Consider the following 13672-nt stretch of genomic DNA (forward strand, 5'->3'; position numbering starts at 1 on the left):
CTCCCAAGAGATGCACTCGACGGGGCGTCCTTGAAACATCTCTTTAAATCCGCCCACGCCAATATTGTGCTGCACTCGGTCGGTCAGCGAACAGGGCTCATATCGTTTTTATTTTCCACATTTGTCCGTATAGAAGTTCAAATTCAACCTTCAACGTGCGCCATTTGTCGCACACGATCTTCATTCGCAAAAACGACACAATTGAAAAACATTTCTTCAAAGGTCACCACAGCCAAGTCGTGAACAATGAGACAATCAAGGAGGATCGGGCAGTAACTCACGACTGCTCGTCAGGAACAGAATCGCCGATGCAGCTGACCTGCATGCTGTGATATTCAATAACGGTCTTCCAAACGCGACAAGAATGCAAAAACTGAACGCGGAATGTAATAATTTGAAGTACCGGAACATCTCGCAACACGCACAAGCTTCCATCCAAGAATAGTGTTGTATAGTGAGGCATAGTGGATCTTTCTTAACCGTGTGTCCTGAATTTCACTTCTTTTCATTTTTGCTTCAATAACCTTTTCGATTTACCGAAGTAGCAGGAAATTAAATCAGCTTGTTAGCGTACTGAACGTCATTGTTAATTGTACCCAACGTCGACATGATTCGTGAATTTGGAACCTGCCTATCCCACCGCTCTTTATATTGTGTCCTGTTATTGAACAAAAACGTTTAATTCAATGTGTTTGCTGGGAAAAGCAAGGATACGCATCCCCTGGTTTGCACGAGCAGTTGTGAGTTACTGGCGTGGGCGGATTTAAAGAGATGTTTCAAGAACGCCCCGTCGAGTGCATTTCTTGGGCGATGTGCCTTGGCGGATTTGACAGCTGATGTGCCACTTTTAAAAAGTATTGCCGTTTTCTTCCAGGAGAGGTACAAACTCCCCGTCGGGGAATTGAACACCGGTCTCCCGCGTGACAGGCGGGGATACTAACCACTATACTAACGAGGAACTGCGTGATACCTGGCCCCACCTGGCTCACTGAGGCTTGCTTCCCCTTTAAAATGACTAGGTTTTCTGCAGTTTCTTGCTTTTCCTGTGAAATCAGTAATTGCTGTGGCAACTACATACCGTGTTAAATGACGATCGAGGTTAACTTTGGAAGACAGAATGCAGAACACCCAAACACTTCCATGTGCGTTGAACTGTAAGTATTGATACGGATGTTCACTTCAGTCCCTGACAACCGCAAGTCGGCTCATGGTTCAATTGTTGTGGAAATGCCCGCTTTGGACTTAAGTGAGTACAGTAAGAATTCTTACAACACCAGGTTAAAGTCCAACAGGTTTGTTTCAAACACTAGTTTTCGGAGCACTGCTCCTTCCTCAGGTGAATGCTGATTCCTCAGATTCACCTGAGGAAGGACAATTGCTCCGAAAGCTAGTGTTTGAAACAGACCTGTTGGACATTAACGTGGTGTTTGTTATACTTGCTACATGGCTCAATCGCCATCGCTTCACAGGAATATTGAGGAGATCTGTTCCACAGGCATGAGATGCAGCAGAAAATATTTTCGAAATTGCACTTGGCACCATAAAAAAACGATTTCAATTAAATAGTTGTCTAACCAGGGCCACTATTTAAAATGTCAGCACGAACATTATGCATCAGACTTTTGTGCAAACCAGGGGATGCGCATCCTTGCTTTTCCCAGCAAACACATTGAATTAAACGTTTTTGTTCAATAACAGGACACAATATAAAGAGCGGTGGGATAGGCAGGTTCCAAATTCACGAATCATGTCGACGTTGGGTACAATAGTTTCTGAAGATTGGGGGACCAGGGAACAGCCTCTCCGGGTCGGTTCTGCATGTATTAACAATGACGTTCTTTACACTAACAGGCTGATTTCATTTCCTGCCACATCGGCAAATTGAAAAGGTTATTGAAGCAAAAATGAACAGGAGTTAAATTCAGGACACACCGTCGGGGAATTGAACCCCGGTCTCCCGCGTGACAGGCGGGGATACTAACCACTATACTAACGAGGAACTGCGTGAGACCTGGCCCCACCTGGCTCACTGAGGCTTGCTTCCCCTCTAAAATGACTAGGTTTTCTGCAGTTTCTTGCTTTTCCTGTGAAATCAGTAATTGCTGTGGCAACTACATACCGTGTTAAATGACGATCGAGGTTAACTGTGGAAGACAGAATGCAGAACACCCAAACACTTCCGTGTGCGTTGAGCTGTAAGTATTGATACGGATGTTCACTTCAGACCCTGACATCCGCAAGTCGGCTCATGGTTCAATTGTTGTGGAAATGCCCGCTTTGGACTCGGGTGAGTACAGTAAGAATTCTTACAACACCAGGTTAAAGTCCAACAGGTTTGTTTCAAACACTAGTTTTCGGAGCACTGCTCCTTCCTCGGGTGAATGCTGATTCCTCAGATTCACCTGCGGAAGGACAATTGCTCCGAAAGCTCGTGTTTGAAACAGACCTGTTGGACATTAAAGTGGTGTTTGTTAGAATTGCTACATGGCTCAATCGCCATCGCTTCACAGGAATATTAAGGAGATCTGTTCCAGAGGCATGAGATGCAGCAGAAAATATTTTCGAAATTGCACTTGGCACAATAAAAAAACGATTTCAATTAACCAGTTGTCTAACCAGGGCCACTATTTAAAATGTCAGCAAACGAACATTATACATCAGACTTTTGTGCAAACCAGGGGATGCGCATCCATGCTTTTCCCAGTAAACACATTGAATTAAACGTTTTTGTTCAATAACAGGACACAATATAAAGAGCGGTGGGATAGGCAGGTTCCAAATTCACGAATCATGTCGACGTTGGGTACAATAGTTTCTGAAGATTGCGGGACCAGGGGACAGCCTCTCCGGGTCGGTTCTGCATGTATTAACAATGACGTTCTGTACGCTGTAAGAAGTCTTACAACACCAGGTTAAAGTCCAACAGGTTTGTTTCAAACACGAGCTTTCGGAGCACGGCTCCTTCTTCAGCCGTGCTCCGAAAGCTCGTGTTTGAAACAAACCTGTTGGACTTTAACCTGGTGTTGTAAGACTTCTTACTGTGCTCACCCCAGTCCAACGCCGGCATCTCCACATCAGGTTCTGTACACTAACAGGCTGATTTCATTTCCTGCCACATCGGTAAATTGAAAAGGTTATTGAAGCAAAAATGAACAGAAGTGAAATACAGGACACACCGTTAAGAAGGATCCACTATGCCACACTATACAACATTATTCTTGGCTGGAAGCTTGTGCGTGTTGCGAGATGATCCGGTACTTCAAATTATTACATTCTGCGTACAGTTTTTGCATTATTGACGCGTTTGGAAGACCGTTATTGAATATCACAGCATGCAGGTCAGCTGCATCGGCGATTCTGTTCCTGACGAGCAGCCGTGAGTTACTGCCCGATCCTCCTTGATTGTCTCATTGTTCACAACTTGGCTGTGGTGACCTTTGAAGAAATGTGTTTCAATTGTGTCGTTTTTGCGAATGAAGATGGTGTGCGACAAATGGCGCACGTTGAAGTTGGCATTTGAACTTCTATACGGACAAATGTGGAAAATGAAAACGATATATGCCCTGTTCGCTGACCGACCGAGTGCAGCACAATATTGGCGTGGGCGGATTTAAAGATATGTTTCCAGGACGCCCCGTCGAGTACATCTCTTGGGCGATGTGCCTTGGCGGATTTGACAGCTGATGTGCCACTTTTAAAAGGATTGCCGTTTTCTTCCAGGAGAGGTACAAACTCCCCGTCGGGGAATTGAACCACGGTCTCCCGCGTGACAGGCGGGGATACTAACCACTATACTAACGAGGAACTGCGTGACACCTGGCCGCACCTGGCTCACTGAGGCTTGCTTCCCCTCTAAAATGACTAGATTTTCTGCAGTTTTTTGCTTTTCCTGTGTAATCAGCAATTGCTGTGGCAACTACATACCGTGTTAAATGACGATCGAGGTTAACTTTGGAAGACAGAATGCAGAACACCCAAACACTTCCGTGTGCGTTGAGCTGTAAGTATTGATACGGATGTTCACTTCAGACCCTGACATCCGCAAGTCGGCTCATGGTTCAATTGTTGTGGAAATGCCCGCTTTGGACTTGGGTGAGTACAGTAAGAATTCGTACAACACCAGGTTAAAGTCCAACAGGTTTGTTTCAAACACTAGTTTTCGGAGCACTTCTCCTTCCTCAGGTGAATGCTGATTCCTCAGATTTACCTGAGGAAGGAGAAATGCTCCGAAAGCTCGTGTTTCAAACAGACCTGTTGGACATTAACGTGGTGTTTGTTGTACTTGCTACATGGCTCAATCGCCATCGCTTCACAGGAATATTAAGGAGATCTGTTCCAGAGGCATGAGATGCAGCAGAAAATATTTTCGAAATTGCACTTGGCACCATAAAAAAACGGTTTCAATTAACCAGTTGTCTAACCAGGGCCACAATTTAAAATGTCAGCAATAGTTTCTGAAGATTGGGGGACAAGGGGAAAGCCTCTCCGGGTCGGTTCTGCATGTATTAACAATGACGTTCTTTACACTAACAGGCTGATTTCATTTCCTGCTACTTCGGTAAATTGAAAAAGTTATTGAAGCAAAAATGAACAGAAGTGAAATTCAGGACACACGGTTAAGAAGGATCCACTATGCCTCACTATACAACATTATTCTTGGATGGAAACTTGTGCGTGTTGCGAGATGATCCGTTACTTCAAATTATTACATTCTGCGTACAGTTTTTGCATTCTTGTCGCGTTTGGAAGACCGTTATTGAATATCACAGCATGCAGGTCAGCTGCATCGGCGATTCTGTTCCTGACGAGCAGCCGTGAGTTACTGCCCGATCCTCCTTGATTGTCTCATTTTTCACAACTTGGCTCTGGTGACCTTTGAAGAAATGTGTTTGAATTGTGCCGTTTTTGCGAATGAAGATCGTGTGCGACAAATGGCGCACGTTGAAGTTTGCATTTGAACTTCTATACGGACAAATGTGGAAAATGAAAACGATATGTGCCCTGTTCGATAACCGACCGAGTGCAGCACAATATTGGCGTGGGCGGATTTAAAGAGATGTTTCAAGGACGACCCGTCGAGTGCATCTCTTGGGCGATGTACCTGGGCGGATTAAACAGCTGATGTGCTACTTTTGGATTGGCCACACTAAATTGTCCCTTAATTGGAAAAAAGTAATTGGGTAATTTAAAAATTAATTTTTTTAAAAAACTATGCCGTGAGGCGGAATAGACTCGGACTGTTTTCAGTAAAACTGCGGAGTTTGAGGGGTGACCTGATAGTCGTCTAAAAGATTATCCGGTGCATGGATAGAGTTGATGGGCAGGCCCTCCTTCCCATGGTGGAAGGTGCAGTATCCAGAGACATATGTTTATGGTCCGTGGGGCATACATAGGGGAGATGTGCGAGTCAGAATTTTTGAACTCAGAGGGTGCTGAGTGCCTGGAACGCATTGCCAGTGGAGGTTGTGGAAGCAGTTACATTAACGACGTTCAAAAGGCATCTTGACAAATACATGGATATGATGGAAATAGAGGGATTCCGCAATAGGAAGTGCTGAGTGTTTTGGCAAAGTTTGGTATCATGACCGGTACAGGCTTGGAGGGCCGAATGCCTGTGCCTGTGCTGCATTGTTCTTTGTTCTTTGTAATCGTCCATGAATCTACACACCGAGCATTATATGCACTTCCTGCATGGAAACTAATCGTTTGTTAGATAACCAGATGCAATCTGTACAGAAAATTCCAAGTGTCGTCTCACCAAGACTATGCACAGTTGCAATAAGATATCCATACTGCTGTACTCACGCCTAGAAATGAAGGCCAACATACAATTTGCCACTTTACCCATTAGCGGTACCTTCATGCATGCTTTCAGTGATGGGTGTACTGGTATACCGAGTTGTCTTTCCACTTCAACATATCCCAAATGTATCTCCATTTAAATATTACTCTTCCGTTCTCTCCACTGCCCCAGGTGGTAATTTCACGTTCATCTTGGCCATTCATTCAACTTGTCGATAGCACAACGAAGTCTCTCAACATCCTCCTCACCAGTCCCATTCCCACCTAGTTTGTTGTCGTCAGAAAACTTGAAACTATTGCAAATGTTTCCTTTATCTAAATTTCTGAAGTATGTTGTGAATAGACAGTGCCCAAGAGTTGATTCCTGCGGATCCCGCTCATCATCAGCTGCCATGGGGGCAAAGCCCCATTTCTTCCTACTCTCCGACCTGTATCTCTCATCAGCACTCAATACACGCTAATATATTATCCCCAACCTCATATGCTTCAATATTGCAAACTGACATCGCATTTCCGACATTATAAACATTTTTAGTTCAAAACATGCGAGCTGCAAATGATGGTGTTTGTGTGAACAGCACAAGACAGAACGTACATCAAATATTCACATCTGTATCGTTAATTAACCTGCTAGAAAGCCGCCAAAATTTGGAATGTAGAAATTCAATCCGAACTGTGTGAAACAACTCAATGACGCAATCTGTTTGTTCTCTCACAGAAAGATAACTGATGTCGCAACTTCAATGTCCCTGCGGTGATCCAAGATGGTATAACTGAAAAGCTTCCGTCAGAAAGAACCTCACAAGTTAACAGCGAGGCATGAACTGCAGCCGGAAGGATCCAAAGAATTCACAGTGAAGATGCCGGAAACATTTGAAACTATCGAGCAAGTATTTTATACTTCCCTTGTTTTTATTGGTGTTCCCGGTAAGTTACTCTGCTCAGCTCAGTTGTTTAAATCTGTGATTGAGATTCTCCGGTGTTATACTGTTACTCATTAAATTTCCTGCTGAGCCGATGGTTACCGTTATGCAGGCACGTGATCATTGATCTGATCTGTCTTCAAACTAACTACCCAAATTAGCTCTGTGCGATCACACGATTTCCTCAACAGATCAGCCACCCGTGTGTACAACTTACAGCTCAACGAAAATGTCCAGTTATTGTGTTTCATTTCATATCTTGATACTTGAATCCTGACTTACATTTGTACATGGTTTTTGACGGACGGAATTAGCAGGAAAACGGAACATAATGAGGGTTGCAAATCAGAGAGGATGACCTGACTCACGTGGCAATGTATTCCTGAGAGCAATTGTCGGTGTAGAATTGCACTGACTGTGATCACTAATCGCAGTCTAATACATAACGACAGTAAATATCTATTAATGAGTCCATCTGTCAATTCTGGTTTTGTATTGTTGAGAAAGCTGGCTAGGGTTGGATACCTGACCAAACTGACCATTGATAAATGTAGATATCTGTCAGTTTTAGAGCTGTCCCGAGTGTATGTTACTAGACAGAGTGGAATACGCGATTTCCCCCTCCGGTGTCCATGTATTACTGGGAGTACCTGTCAGTGTGGAATTGTGTGCAGTGTGCGTCGCAAACTGGTGTTAAATAATTTGATTCAATTTTGATATCATGACTTGGGTCTGAGTGATGACCATTCCAAGCAGCTGGCGCTCTGTTTAACCAATCTTTCACACTGAAAAGTTGAATGTTTTGTGCAGTTGGTTGACGATTCTTTCCAATTGGTGCATACAATACAATGTGCAATCATGTGTGTGTTTAGTAATGATCTGCTCAAGCAGAAACTGTCGTTTCGGAAAATTGAACAACCCGCCAAATTTCTAACTGTGCCCCAATCCACTTCAAGGTTTGGTTCACTTCCATTCTTCCAGAAATTAATTCCAATATCTGTTGCATTGTGACGGTAGTTGATCCTGGGGCAATATATTAATTGATTCATGGATCTATTCATCGGAACCCCTAACTGGCCCAATTCCGTTCCTGCACTCTGATTGTCCAAGGAATATTTGGAAACTTATTTTTCCAATTTATACGAAACACCTGACGGCTAACAGTTATTGGAACACATTTGCAAGGATAATGTCAATGGACAGCTTATTATCCATGTGTTTACACATTTGTTGTATTCCTCCTCTCAGTTAAATCTTGTCTTTTGTTTTGGAAATTACATTGTTGTCTTCCGATTGTAATCTCAGTTATGTAAGTGTGGAACAATATTCATCCTTTCCCCAGTGGACACATCAATTCCCACCTGCTGCTGCTTGCGCACTTAATTCCAATAGTTTCTTGCCATTCGTCAGGAGTCTGTACTGTTGCAACTTTACACTTTAATTCCAAAATCAGAGCTTGGTAATTATCTTATTAATTAAATCCATAATGTAGATAGTTCAAACAAATACTTTAACAGCTGTGACCTGTTTGGCATGTGTGTTGAAGACAGTTGATTATATTATGTATAGTCTGGGCTTTCCGTTTTTTTATTACCATTAGCTGAATTTCTTTCCGGAAACATCAGTTAGCCACGCTGCAATTCGTTATTCTGCTAGCCTCTGATTCAAATCATCTGCCATTAAATCCTTCTGCAATGAACTCACGATTGTTAATGAACAGGAAACAAATGACGTACTCTCTCGCCCCATCACATTTCAGCAACATTTTTGAATTAAATCCATCTGCACCAGCTATGTCGCTTTTCTTTGATTACTTTGGCAAATATTTGCTTTAACTTGATCAAATGTTTTGGTTGGATTTTAATCGCTAGAATCTCACAGATTAGTTGATACATCCCCACAATCACACATGGTATATGTAGGAAGTTGTTACATCTTTCTGTAATATTTGTTGCGGTCATGATATTAAAATGCCTGGTTTAATACGTACACATTGTCTGCTAATGCTCTGAATACGGATGGTAAACCCGTGCCATTATTGCTTTCAACCATTTACTTGCTTGCTGAAAGGTCGTTAATGAAACAAAGTTTTTATTTTGAGGGATCCCTGCTGTGCAGGCAACGTTGTGACGGATGGTCCTTAATCCTGAATACACAGGGCATGGGACATGTGAGAGAGAAGGGACGGAAGAATGCTTTCTGACCGAATTAAGGTGTGAAGCCAGGTCTGTCTGTAGTTTTCCAGCTTTCAATAGGTTCTTCTCTCACAATTCGGGTCCTGAGCCGAAATCTGGAAGATTCTCTCCTCGGTTTCTGCATAGATTCCGTGGATCTGAGTAACTGTCTTGTTCCCCAATTTCATTTTTCCTCTTGACTTTCCTGATACTTATCGTCTAAACTCACACGTGCTGAAATAAGCCATGAATGTGTTTTATTCAGAAAGACCGAAGGTGTTTGAAATTAAAGTGCTGTGCTCCATCTTACAAATCTAATGTATAATTCCTCATAATCATTTGTCAGTTCCTTATGGTTGTTGTTGGACTTTGCACTGACTACTGTTTATAATTAATGGGAGGCATTGGCATACTGCTAGTGTCACTGGATAAGTAAACCAGACACCCAGAAAAATGCTCTGCGTACCAGGATGAAATCCCACTACTTCGCATGAAATTTGAATTTAATACAAATCTCGAATTAAAAGTCTAACGATGACGATGAAAACATTGCCAATTGTTGGATGGAGCTATGTGCTTCTCCTGTAGGGAAGGGAATCTGCCGTCCTTACCTGGTCTCCCAAAATGTGCCTCCACACCACCGCGATGTGGTTGACTCCTCACTGCTCCCTCACGGGCAATTGCAGATGGCCAATACATTCGGGCACAGCCTGTGAAGCTCCACCGCCCGTGAACATATGAAAAAATAATATTCTGCATTTACAGTTAATTTCTTTTCTATTATGTTTTGCTTCCACTATTTTTCAAAAACCTGACATGCCTTTAAGTGGTCTATAATTAGTGTTCTACATTTTGTTTGGACGAAATATAGACGATTAGCTTCCGATTAGGATGAATGCCAACATTTTTTGTTGGATTCTGTAATATATTGTCGGTAGGCACTGAACGGCAATGTCAGCATTGTTCTTTGATATCATTTGTATTTGATTTCATTTATTTGTGTCACATGTATTAATATAGAGTGAAAAGTGTTGTTTCTTGAATGCTATGCAGAAAACGCATACCTTACATAGGGAAGGAAAGAGAGACTACAGAATGTAATGTTACAGTCACAGCTGGGGTGTAGAGAAATGATCAATTTAAGACGAGGTAGGTCCATTGAAATGCCTGACGGCAGTAGGCAAGAAACAGTTCTTGCGTCGGTTCGTCCGTGACCTCAAACATTTCTATTTACTTCCTGCCGGAAGCAGGTAGAAGACAGTATATCCAGTGTGAGTTGGGTCCTTAATTATACTGGTTTCCATTCCGAGACAGCGGGAATTGTAGACAGAGTCAATTGATAGGAGGATGATTTGCGTGATGGACTGGGCTACATTCACGACATTTTGCACTTTCCTGCGATCTTGGGCAGAGCAGGATCCAAACCCAGCAGTGATATAATCAGAAAGAATGGTGGATATGTAAATGTTGGTGAGAGTCGGAGGTGACATGCTAAATGTTCTTAGTCTTTTGAGAACGAAGTGTCATTGGTGGGCTTTCTTAACTCTAGTGTCTGAATGGTGGAGCAAGATATGTTCTTTGTAATCTTGGAGCTCTCGACCCTTTCAACTTGGTTACCATTGATGTAGACTGGGGCATGTTCACCTCTCCGCTTCGTGAAGTCGATGATAATATGTGCACCGTCCTGTGTACCCTCGTGCCCAAACAGGTCCAGTGGGCTACACGGTGGCCTCGGTCTGCACTGCAGACCATACCCCACATGACCTCTCACAACTCGCCATTCCCGCATCACTCCCAAACAAACATCAACTCAAGCGCGCTTCCCTCCGCAACATTCCCCGTCGATGCATGGCACTGTGACTCGGTCGCCCCTCAGAGACTGCCGCCAAGGGTCCCGTTGGCTGGCCCAATCCATGCCAGTGAACGCACTGCGACTCCTTCCGGCGCCCTCCTGTCCGGTATGTGAATTGAATCCACGCTGCAGGATTGTTCTTCATTACAAGCTAGCTATTTAGCCCGGTGTGCTAAACAAGGCTCTCTTCGCTGGTGATATCATCAGTAACGAGGAAACCCAATCCATCGCCTTATTCCCCCTTTATTTACAGCCAAACCATCCTTCACTCTTCAATACTCAGGGCAAAATCATTGCCCTCTTCCCTCCATTTCTCCATAATGGCTATCGAATGTTGATTCTGTATTGCCAGTCCGCTCTCAGTTCATCTGCTTTATTTCACATCTTCGGTCCATTCAGTTGCTGATCTTTTATTTTCATTGTTTTATTCTTCTTCATAAGCTGTAGTCCCTCCTGCTAATTGGACCTCCCAATGCCTTGTTTTCACGGTCAGTGTTTGATTTCTCCCAACAATAACTCCCTCCCTCTTGCCTGTTCTCTGATTTACCGCCTGATCCAAAATTCGATGGGTTGCCACCATTGTTTCGTTTTAAATCCTCACATCTCCTCTAGTTATGCGGTTCACAGGAATTCCGATCCCAACATGGTCCGGGACCGTCTGCCGTGCAATGATGTTGCGTGTGGTAGCTTCGGCTCAGAAGGCATTACACTTTCAATTATGCGTTCTGCCGGCGGGGTTGGCATTAATCCCAATCTCAGTCAAACCAGTAGCCCGGACTGAGTTGCATTGTCCCATTTAATAAAATAAATATCCATGGAATAACTTATTTAAGCATGCACCAATTTGTTAATTTGTCATCAGTGACATATCTATTGTCGTTACGAACCAACAAGTTCATTTCAACATGGATAATGAGGAGCGGCGCAGAAACCCAAACAAGCACTTCCTCCTGCAGCCGGTATATGGAATGGCAGACTGCCAGGAGACTCTCCAGAATCAAAACATCACACTCTGCATGGAGTGTATCAGGGAAAAGTTCCAACAGAGCATCTCATGGAGCTCAATGAGCGTCGCTCACCTTTGTCCGCATTTCATCAATTGTAAAACTTCTGTCTTTACACGAAAACGTGTTTCTTTTTCGAAAATAAATTTACAATATCCAATTATTATTTTTTCCAAGCGGAAATGTAGCGTAGACAATCCACCTCCGCTGCGCATCTTTGGTGTGTGTGGGTGAAACCCAGGTAGACACGGGGAGAATGTGCAAACTACAGACGGACAGTGACCCACGGCCCGGATTCGAAACCGGGTCCTCAGCTCCCTATGCTGTAGTGCTAACCAGTGTGCCGCGTGCCACCCCTGAAAACGTGTTTCTGATCGTTTTCAGTTATCCAGACAAAAGGAGCTGTGAACCATCATAAAGAGGTTTTATTCAAAATTATGTTGCCTTCTAGTGGATTCAGAGGATCAATTTTGACCAGTGTGAAATTATATGTAGCTTCCGAATTCCCTTAATGTGCAGATTTATTGGTAAAGTAATATCTCTCTTCCACAAATCTGGCAAATTATTTGCGAATAATTACAGAACTCTTAGTTTACATATTTGCTCGATCAGGGAGAATGTTTCAGATTGTGATCGCGGACCATCGAACAGTTCTGAAAATATTGTAAATGTGGTAGAAGATGAACCTTTCCATTTTGATGAGAAAAAGGAAAACAGCTAAATCCACTCCAATTTCCTATTTTCTGTGGCAACGTTTTGAAACTGGCAAGATTTCAGTGCCAAATATCTTTCTTTTTAATTAATGTCACTGAAATGAAAATAAATTCATATCGAAAAATGTGCAACACAACACAATAGTGCTGCACCTATCAAATTTTACAAGCAGTAACATGAACCCCAATTGCTGAAATATGCCATGAAGCAAGAAACAATGCCAGTCCCTCCCACACATAGATAGCAGTGACCAGACCTTTAAAGTGCAGAATAACAGGCCACTATATACCCACTCCCCGTGAACCTGACCTTCTCCAGGTATAGGAAATGCATTCAACCACTCAGCCATAGTGCGTCACTGGCTGGCGTCACTTGTCTCAAGGTTAACCACATCCATCACCGGACCAGCAGCGATACGATTATCAATGCATTATCCCGCCCCGTCCTCAACACCAGCTAGTCTCACACGACACACACAACATAGGCACGTTTTCAACTCAACCTTCAGGAGTGCCGATATGCTGCGGAAAAAATCAGCAGCTTGGGAAAGAAACAGAAAATGTGCGTGTGGTGAGCAGGATCTCCAAAACACGGCTCACACTTAAATTTGACCCCTTCAAGAAACCTCCCTAAACACAAAATTGTTACATACATAGATACATCGATAAGGAGAAGATAGGAGCAGGAGGAGGTGTTTTGGATGTTCGAGCCCGCTCCGCCATTCATCACGATCATTGCTGATCATCCAACTTAATAGACTAATCCTGCTTTCTCGCCATAGCCTTTGATCCCATTCTGCCAAGTGCTAAATCCAGCCGCCTCTTGAATATATTCAAAGATTTAACATCAACTACTTCCTGTGGTAATGAATTCCACAGGTTCACCACTCTTTGTGTGAAGAAATGTCTCCTTATCTCTGTCCGAAATTGTTTACCCTGAATCCTCAGACTGTAACCCCTTGGTTCTGGACACACTCATCACTAGTAACATCTTCCCTGCATCTACTCTGTCTGGTCTTGTTAGAATTTCAAAAGTCTCTATGAGATACCCCCTTATTCTTCTGAACTCCAGTCAGAACAATCCCAATCTATTCAATCTCTCCTCATATGACAGTCCCGCCATCCCTGGAATCAGTCTGGTAAACAATCGTTGCACTCCCTCGAGAGCAAGAACATCCTTCCTCAAAGGTGGAGACGAAATCTG

The 13672-nt window shown here is 43.2% G+C and overlaps 2 non-coding genes across 2 annotated transcripts; both read right to left on the reverse strand.

Annotated features, from left to right (window-relative positions):
* Positions 1-886: 886 nt before the first annotated feature.
* trnad-guc lies at positions 887-958 on the reverse strand. The gene has a single exon. It is a non-coding gene; the product is annotated as a tRNA-Asp (tRNA).
* Positions 959-3732: 2774 nt separating this feature from the next.
* trnad-guc lies at positions 3733-3804 on the reverse strand. Its single transcript has one exon. It is a non-coding gene; the product is annotated as a tRNA-Asp (tRNA).
* Positions 3805-13672: the final 9868 nt, after the last annotated feature.

The sequence above is a fragment of the Scyliorhinus canicula genome, unplaced genomic scaffold, assembly GCF_902713615.1.
Source record: "Scyliorhinus canicula unplaced genomic scaffold, sScyCan1.1, whole genome shotgun sequence".
Taxonomy (NCBI): Eukaryota; Metazoa; Chordata; class Chondrichthyes; order Carcharhiniformes; family Scyliorhinidae; genus Scyliorhinus; species Scyliorhinus canicula.